Raw genomic sequence first — 10,150 nt, forward strand, 5'->3', positions numbered from 1 at the left:
TAATTACTAATAGGGAATACAACAACTTAAACCATGAGGAATCAATTTCATAATCCAAGAAGCAAAAATTACAAATCAACCATAGTGCCAAACACCATTAAATGAAGTGGAAGCAAGAAAGAAGAAAAAAGTGGAACTCTGCTAACCATTACTATGGTCAAGCAAGTCAGATAAGAAAAATGTGGAACTCGATAAGCTTGGAGAGGAGCGTGAACGAAGACTAGTTATCGTTTCTAACTAATTTCCTGATTTCTATCATGTCTCCTCGTCTTCTGTTAACCATGTCTACACTCCATTGCAATCAGCTTCTTCGTGATTCCGAAGGAATGAGACATGATCGATTCTAGCTTTGCCTAAAAACCCTAGCTTACGTGGCCCTGTGAGCATTAAGTAACAAACGAGACCCTAACCCTTTGATTTCAAATTCATGGCTTGGTGACCAGAAACCCTTTGATTTCAATTGGAACCGAAACCCAAGTTCCAACAATAGTTGATTTTGTTGCCCTATGAATGTAAAGTGTTCGATTTCTGGTGAGAAATGAAGCAATAAAGATCGATCTATGGAGGATGTGGGTCGTAATTTGAGGGATGAAAAAAACCTTAATTTGAGGATGTGGGTCGATTTCTGGTATGCAAAGTCAGCGGGGTGCTTATAAAAACCTTTGAGAAGCATCTGAGTTGGTGTTCTTATCAAAAGCTTTGAGAAACATCATAAGTCGTAACAACGATAGGTGCATTCTTCATGTTTCTTCTCTTTTTGTCTCTGTCTCAGAGGTAGACTAGGGCTTGAAATTTCTTGATCTTCAGAGTGACACAAGAGCAGAGATCTGATGAGACAATTAACAAGTAAGGCCAGGAGTAGCGGAGAAGCAGATCAGAGAGGAGGGAGAGGGGAGAATCGATTGCGAAGATGAAAGATAGAAAGAAGGTAGAAAATAACAAGGTAGGTTTTCAAAATTTTGGGGATTTCATTTTCCCCCGTATCTACTAAACGCGCGTTCATTAAAATTATAAAGCGACACTTATAGAGGACGTGCATTTAAGATACAACGCCCTCCATGTTTTTAATTTTTTTTCTTATGACACTAATTTAAGGGCACACAATAATGCGTGCCCTAAATCCTTAAATTTTTTTGAAGAGATGACACTTTTTTAATGTCACTCTCTTTTGCGTAACATAAATAAATGAGTGTTGTGGTTTGCGCGTCGTAAAAGGGTCTTTTTCTTGTGGTGTTGTTAGCTTACATTTCAGCAAATTTAGTTCATATTTTTCCATTGCACATTTGTTTACCAAAATTTTGATTGCATAATGATGTATTCTGCTTTTGTATTGTTTTATTTGTTTCCAATAAGACCTTATACTTGCATTGTTCTCAAGGAATTAGATTTATTGTTCACTAGTGTCATGATTGACGAAATTCCTGTCATTTTATTGTGCAACATGAGTTTGAATGCGATCAATTTGTATTTCGTATGAATGCTAATTAGCTATCTAATTTTAATCTCTTTCTCATTTTTAGAATCAGGATTTATGAAATTCTTGTCATTTGATTTGATATGTCATTCTGTAATTAGAGGCACTTTCTTGTCTGTTTGTCAAATTTTTTATTTACTATTTGAATTAGAGTCGATATCTGTAATTAAAGTTCTGCAGTTTGTCAATTTTAGTATTTGAATTTCTTTATTATTTGCGAATTCATTTATAGTTTATAAACTTCTCTAATTAGAATCAAATAGATATTGTTTTAATATTAGTTTTAGTATTAACTTTCCAAGTTAAGAAATATTAAAGTTAAAAAAGCTTGATAGCGTTACAAATAATATCACCGAGGTCTCTCCGACAAGGTTGTGGGAAATCTTATTAAGCTTTCGTTTTCAGCAAATTTAATCTTGTGATTAGATTAGTTTGTAATCTAAGATTGTGTTATATTTGGGTTATATAATGATATATCAGATGTCACTGCCAAAAATGTTGAACCAATTGTAAGTTCTATAACTAATACTAATTTTGTTTGTAAGTTAATCTCCTTAATGATCGATCAATCTAAATTTTTTGGCTAAGAATAGGTAAAAAAAAGGCTACTAAAACTGTGTAAATAAATATAGCTCTTTACATAATCACCTAACGGCCTAGTTGCCTACAACACACCTTATGAGCTTTGAAAGGAAATACAAGAAACTCAACCTTTTATGTTAATATCAATTAATGCCATAAGAGTTTTACAAAAATCGTATATAATTAGGAATCTATATAATTTTATGTTGTATATAGGTTTAGTGTGTACTCTATGGTATAAAATACGAACACAAGGTCATCATTAAGTCTTTTCGCCCACTGTATGGAAAACTTATGGATCGTCGCTAACGGCAACCTCTCTCACCACTATCACTACCACCGCCAATCACATATCACATGGTTTCAATCTAAACGATAATGTGAGCCCAAGTATTCTACTAATCTTTATAATCCTTTCCATGATTTTCTTTATTTCTGGGTTGCTTCATCTTCTCTTAGATTCCTTATGAGGCCAACTAGAGAGATTGCTAATTCTAATAAGCCAAATCCTTCATCGATCCAAATAGTGAATTCCCATTTGAGTAATCTGGAGTTTGAATTTAGTAAGGGTGAAACAGTAATAGAAGATGAGAACAAGGAGAAAGAAGTTACCATTAAGCTTTGGAAGTTCCAGAAAGAGGTGGTGATTCAGGAAGAGCTTTCAAAGAAATCAACGTTCTTGGTGTTGGTGTAAGTGGTGGTGGTGTAGTTGGGGAGAGCAAGAGGGAAAACATTTCGGTGTCAAAGATTTGTCTTAGAGGGAAGAAAGAGAAGCCTAATTCATGGTGGCTGCCACCATTGGGATATCGTCAAAAGGGGTTATCTCATTTCGTTTTTGCATACACCAGAATGATATGAAGGCAAATAGCACGACTAATTCTGAATTGGGTATTGATAGGTGGTCGGATAACACTAGTATAAAAATGACATACGGTGACACCTTCCGAAAAACTGCATGTCACACTTTTTAATAAAAAGGTCACTAAAAAAATTAGAGACTGTTTTTGGATACATTTACATTAGTTTGTGTGTCCATTGTATAGAAAATCAAAATTTTAACCACATTTAATTATACCATATGTGACAATTATTAGTGACACTCGAAGACTGTAGCCATATTTCACTATCAACCACATTTATAGATTTACATTATGATACTTTTTATATAAAAGACAATACATAGATATATGGTGGCATGAGGTAATTGTATATGTTTCTGTATCATGGTGCTATTTTGACACATGAAATCCAATGTAGTTAACAGGGGATACATATGGTCGCATTAAATATTTGTGTGTCCATAGGGTGGCGTTTAGCAGTGACTAACTAAAAGCAATAAAACAAGTTAATTTTAGTGGTTTATGGTTATGTGCCATTTATTATGTGCGACAAAATATGATGAATTGGCTATGAAAAAAACAAATATTATGAGTATAAGTTGCATTTGGTTATGTTTACAATTATTATGTGGATCAATAAGTAAATCTAGTTAGAAGAAAAATAATGTCTGATAAGTATAATTATAGTATGGTCATTGAATGTGTGACATTAATTATGTAATGGTTATTCTTTTTGTACTAGTTTGTGTATCATCCTAAAATATGATCCTAAAAATTTCATTTTTAAAAATAGGTAAAATAATATTTTCAAATATCATCCATACATATCAAGAAAACCAATGCATCAAATGTCATAAAAATCAAAGTAAAATATCATATGCGGAATCCAATTGGTGTGTGAAATGTAGTCAACCCGAGCTCTTCCTTTGGAACTAGAAGTATCTGAAACATAAACTAAAAACCGTAAGCACAAAGCTTAGTGAGTTCCCCAAACTACCCTATACCATACATAATAAATCATACAGTGGACCCCTGCCCGACATCGAGCCCCGCTCGGTATACAAATCTATTATTCTCAGGCCTCACCTTCTATATACATACAATCAATATCACATAATCATGTTAACACACATAATGATCATAAACACTAGCATATGTTCCAGTCCTCATGCCTTGCCTGGCATCGATCCCCGACCGGTATACATAACAGCAAATAACACATGCAAGGGTCACGCAGACTCCTAGCATCCTAACATAATCAATAAGGGCCGACATTGGTGTCTTAGACCCGCTAAACCTAATGAGGAAACTCACCTCAAATGTCGAATCTCACAAAAAGAAATCCCTAGTTGCTGCCCTGACGACTCCCCGATCTATCAATACAAAATAACACCCAATCAATATCCAATACTCCATACCAGGGGTAAAATGACCATTTTACCCCTGGCCTAATTTGATCCATGACTAAGGCCCAAATCCACAATATAAAAGGCCCAACACTAACTAATCTTCAAAAGCCCACTTATGGCCTAATTTTCCAAATTGGTCCCAAACCCTAAAATGGGCCTTACCCTAAAGCCTAATAATTTTCTTAGTGTAAAAGCCAGTTTTCAGATGGCCTACTAAGGCCCAAAGCAACTAGGTCCATGAAATAGCCCAAACCAAGGCCTAAAATGCGAAGCCCATTCTGACTGAGTACGCCCTGCGTACTTAGCTGTACGTTACGCGTACATGCTTGCTGGCTTGTACGTTGCACGTACAGACTTGTATGACCATCGTACTACTCTATTAAGCCAAAATTTGCCATTAAGCTCTTAATGCTTTCCCCAAAGGTCCAAACCACATATCTGAGTCCCAATCAATGTCTAGACCCATAAAGTCACTGACTTGGTTACCTTTCATGCCCCAAATGAATCCAAACTCAAAATATAACATTCTACTTTCATGAAAATGGCCTAACTCATGCATGGATGGATCTCAACTTCAAAAATGGCCACTTTATGACTCAAGGACCCAAATAACACCAAGAGTGGCAATTCTAAGATTCAGAAATGATATGAACTCAAAAGATCTCATCAATAGGACCAAAAGGGTCCATAAACCCAATCCAAAAGAGATATAAGCTAAGAAGAATCAAGTTCAAGACTTTATACCTCAAATGAATGCCAAAAGATGATGGGGTTCTGGATCTATAAGCCTTCATGTGACATCCTCAATTTCACGGCCAGAAAAGTCCAATTTGTTTATGCTTTGTTTTTAAAAATCAGAGTAAGCTTTCAAAGAAAACGATTGCGAAATTTATTCCCAAAACAAAATATGATAAGAATTTATCAAATCATTTCTTAAAGAAATGTATTTTCATTATATAATAAAATCTCGGGATGTCATGTTCCGATACAGACACATAAGCATAAACAGAACATACATTTATTTACACTAGTGATTTACATCTCCTTTAATCTCTCAGTGAAATATGTCTTCGTATTGATACATGTGATACAAAGAAAACTAAGTGGGTCCGGCTTGGGAGCCTGGTGAGCATATAGGATTTTCATCCCACAATGTTATATCATATATTTATGTATATAGAACATTCAAACTTGTAAAATTTCACCATATAAAGGAAACTCTTACCCCACCCCATCAATCCTCACAACGACACGATCTAAACTCTCGTATCTAAAATTTTCCTCTTTACCTGATCCCTACTCATGGATCTAAAATTATCCTCTTCACCCGATCCATACTCATGGATCTAAAACTAACCTTTTTACCTGATCCATACTCACGGATCTAAAACTAACCTTTTCCCCTGATCCATACTCACAAATCTAAAACTACCTGATCCATACTCACAGATCTAAAAACTAACCTCCTGATCTGATCCGTACACCCGGATCAATTATTTATAAAACTTCCAAAATTCATATCTTCCTCATACGAACTCCATTTTCAACGTTCTTTATATCCACGCATAGGTGAGATTATGCTCTACAACTATCGTTTAGACTCCATCGGCTAATTTTGACTTAATTTTTATTATATTATTTTTAGTAGGCCGAGACAGGAAAACTCCGTTATAAATTTATAACTTCTTCATCCAACGTCCGTTTTTGTATGTCTTTTCACCGTTGGACTACTATCAACGAGATCTTCGATTCTCTTTTAGATTGTTTTGGCTAAAAACAACTCGATCTCAAATCGAGTATTCGGGTTGCATACAGCTAAGCTGAAACTTCGGAAAATCATAACTTTTTCATACGAAGTCAGATTTGGGCATTCTTTTTATGCACGCTCTCGGTTTAACGAACTCTACAACTTTCATTTAGATCACTAAGGCTAAAAAGCACTTTATCGTAAATTCACTTTTTATGTCACACAACGTTGTGTCGGTTCTGTCGCGAAACTTCGACACGTCATAACTTCTTCGTTATAACTCGGATTTCAACGTTCTTTATATGTACGGAATCCTTGTAACATATACTAAAACTTAGTTAAGACTAATCCTCCTAAATAATATTCTATCAAAAAGTCATTTTCGACACTTATTGTCTCTTAATTGACTAGCCCGGATCTGCGGGCGTTACAATTATCTCCTCCTTAGGATGATTACGTCCCGGAATCATCAACGAAATAGGGCTTGCATAATGATTCTACATGTTATATCTTCATCCTAGGTAATAACCGTAACTTCTATGTTTCCTCGAAATAGTATCTAACTCTAGGGTTTCTTTACTACAAACGATGCTTAATCTTGCATATGCTTTTCTTACCATGTTGTACTTTCAATTGTAACATTCGAGTTACCAAATAATTCCTTATTGTGGACTCCTTCTTCTTCTCAGGATAAATACTTTCCTTTATCTAGTGTAACAGACCGATGGGTCGTGCTCTAATGACCTCTTGTTGCATGATGCAACGCTTAGACTTGGTCTTTTAGAGTTAAATTCCAAAATGGAATATAACTTACTTCATATTCTAATGTGATATAATCACATTTCAGCATGTAGCATTTCTAGCTACAAACTTTATGAACAACGAGAGCGATACCAATGATCGTATTGACTTCAATCTTGTAAATTACGTCAAATGTTACTTCGAACTTGGTTCTCCGAACCACGTAACATACTCACCGTAGTCAGACTCCAATTGGATATGACCACTAGGGTCGGAACAACAACCATCTTACTAGTCATTACCGAAACAATGGTAATGACATACCAGAATAAAACGGAATCAATCACTAGCTTCTTGGTAACCTTGTGACTTTCCCTTATCCAAGTGCGAGTCCTGTGCTTCCGGTAGTATATGCATCTACTACCTTTCACACCTACTCATACTCATCCCAAGTATTGTCTCGCTGTCCCCAAGTCCTAAAATCACAAAACAATTTAACACATACGAATGTGTCCAAATAATCATAAACCATTTCCCTAGACTCTACTAGGACTTCTTCATTGCGTATCTTCAATCATCAATTCTACTTCAACTCGATTGGTGATGGAAATGCCAGGTGATGAGACAACCTCAAGAATTACACGAATCTCTCTATCATCCTGTCAATCGAAGGTGTACTTCAGACGTACCGTACTCCTCTAAATGTTCCGTTATTTTATCAGACATATTCTAAAGGCAACATACCACTCTTACGATATCTTCTGATAGGTGTCATTTACTATCATAAGCCTTTCATTTCCTCCATTTACTCAATTCTCTATGAGTCTTCACCATAACGTTTTGTACATCCAAGCAGACGTTCGGTGTACCGGGCGAGAATTTAAGATAAGAAAGCTTTATTTACGACAAACATATAAATCTCCTTATCACTCCGAAACATTTACATGCTAGTTTCTAATATCGTAGTCATACGCTTAGAATCCTACACACATAAGGTTTCCAGATCCGGTCGGCAACAGACCATATATCCGAACAAATAATAGCATCAAAATAGCTATCACACAAAACATTTAGCACAGAAAAGCATTTTAGGCATCATTCCTAAAATAAACTAGTGCTTGTGTCAATTTAGATGCACTACCTAACATATTTTAGACACACTCCTCACAATCATTACTTAGCATTCTAAGTTTAAGTCTAGAAATTTCCTACAAATTCCTAGTTCGCTTAAACTAATGCTCTGACACCAACTGTGACATCCTCAATTTCACGGCTAGAAAAGACCGATTTGTTTATGCTTTGTTTTTAAAAATCAGAGTAATCTTTCAAAGAAAACGGTTGCGGAATTTATTCCTAAAATAAAATATGATAAGAATTTATCAAAGAATTTTTTAAAGCAATGTATTTTCATTATATAACGAAATCTCGGGATGTCATGTTCCGATACAAACACATAAGCATAAACAGAACATACATTTATTTACACTAGTGATTTACATCTCCTTTAATCTCTCAGTGAAATATGTCTTCGTATTGATACTTGTGATACAATGAAAACTGAGTGGGTCATGCTTGGGAACTTGGTGAGCATATAGGATTTTCATCCCACAATGTATATCATATATTTATGTATATAGAACATTCAAACTTGTATAATTTCACCATATAAAAGGCAACTCTTATCCCACCCCATCGATCCTCACAACGACACAATCTAAACTCTCGTATCTAAAATTTTCCTCTTTACCTGATCCCTACTCATGTATCTAAAACTATCCTCTTCACCCGAACCATACTCATGGATCTAAAACTAACCTTTTTACCTGATCCATACTCATGGAACTAAAACTAACCTTTTCCCCTGATCCATATTCATTGATCTAAAACTACCTGATCCATACTCACGGATCTAAAAACTTATCCCCTTATCTGATCTATACACCCGGATCAATAATTGTACCCAATCCATACTCCCGAAATAGGTACAATTAACTATACCTTAATCATGATCTGATCCATACTCCCAGATCAATAATTGTGCCCAATCCATACTCTCGGACTAGGGATAATTAACTTAGTCTTAATCCATACTCCCGAACTAATAACAAGTTTTATCTCATTACCTGATCCATACTCCCAGATCTAAAACTAACCTCTTGGTCTAATCCATACACACAGATCTAAAACTAGCCTCTTGATTTGATCCCTACTCACGGATCTAAAACTAACCTCTTGATCTGATCCATACTCATGGATCTCATCTACTCATGTCCTACCCAGCATATTTGTAGTTACAAAATACATATACAATTTAACTCATTAAAACCTATATAGTTCATACCTTCCACCAACATCTCAAATAAACAACAATATATAAACACATAGCACGTATTTCATAGCAAATACTTCATATTTATGTGTTAGAAGAAAGTAACTATACACTCACTTGATCAGAAAGATGATCGGACAACACTACAGCTTGTAGAAGTAGTGTTCTTCAGTAGATCTGGAATATCTTCACAAAAATTGGATTCTGGCGGGTATAGCTTCGGCTCGGGAATTGCACTTCTCGGGATCTTCGGGGCTTCGGGATATTTCTTGCACGTAAAATGGGGTAAAAACGAGTGAGAGAGAAGAGTTTGAACAAAAGAAATCAGCAGCCCTTGACATCTATTTATAGGGTGTTGGAACCTCGATTACGTTGGGCGTAAATCCAGGTACGCTGGGCGTACTAAGCCTTACGCTAGGCGTACGCGACGTCATTGCATGCGTATGGAACTCGAGTTCGTTCAGGTGACGTAGCTGAGGCGGTTCCGGGTACGCTGGGCATACTCAACTACGCTGGGCGTAGTTCGGATCAGATCGATGACTCCCCCTCCTTCGGATAATATCCGAATTAATATTAGAATTAATATATTTTAATTATTTATAAAACTTCCGAAATTCATATATTCCTCATACGAACTCCGTATTCGACGTTCTTTATATCCACACATAGGTGAGATTATGCTCTACAGCTATTGTTTAGACTCCGTAGGCTAATTTTGACTCTATTTTTATTATATTATTTTTAGTAGACCGGGACAGGAAAACTCCGTTATAAATTTATAATTTCTTCATCCGACGTCCGTTTTCGTCTGTATTTTCACTGTTGGACTACTATCGAAGAGATCTTTAATTCTCGTTTAGATTGTTTCGGATAAAAACCGCTCGATCTCAAATCGAGTATTCAGGTTGCATACCGCTAAGCTGAAACTTCGGAAAATCATAACTTCTTCATATGAAGTTAGATTTGGGAGTTCTTTTTATGCACGCTCACAGTTTAACGAACTCTACAAATTTCGTTTAGATCACTAAG

Source organism: Lactuca sativa, chromosome 2, assembly GCF_002870075.4.
Source record: "Lactuca sativa cultivar Salinas chromosome 2, Lsat_Salinas_v11, whole genome shotgun sequence".
NCBI lineage: Eukaryota > Viridiplantae > Streptophyta > Magnoliopsida > Asterales > Asteraceae > Lactuca > Lactuca sativa.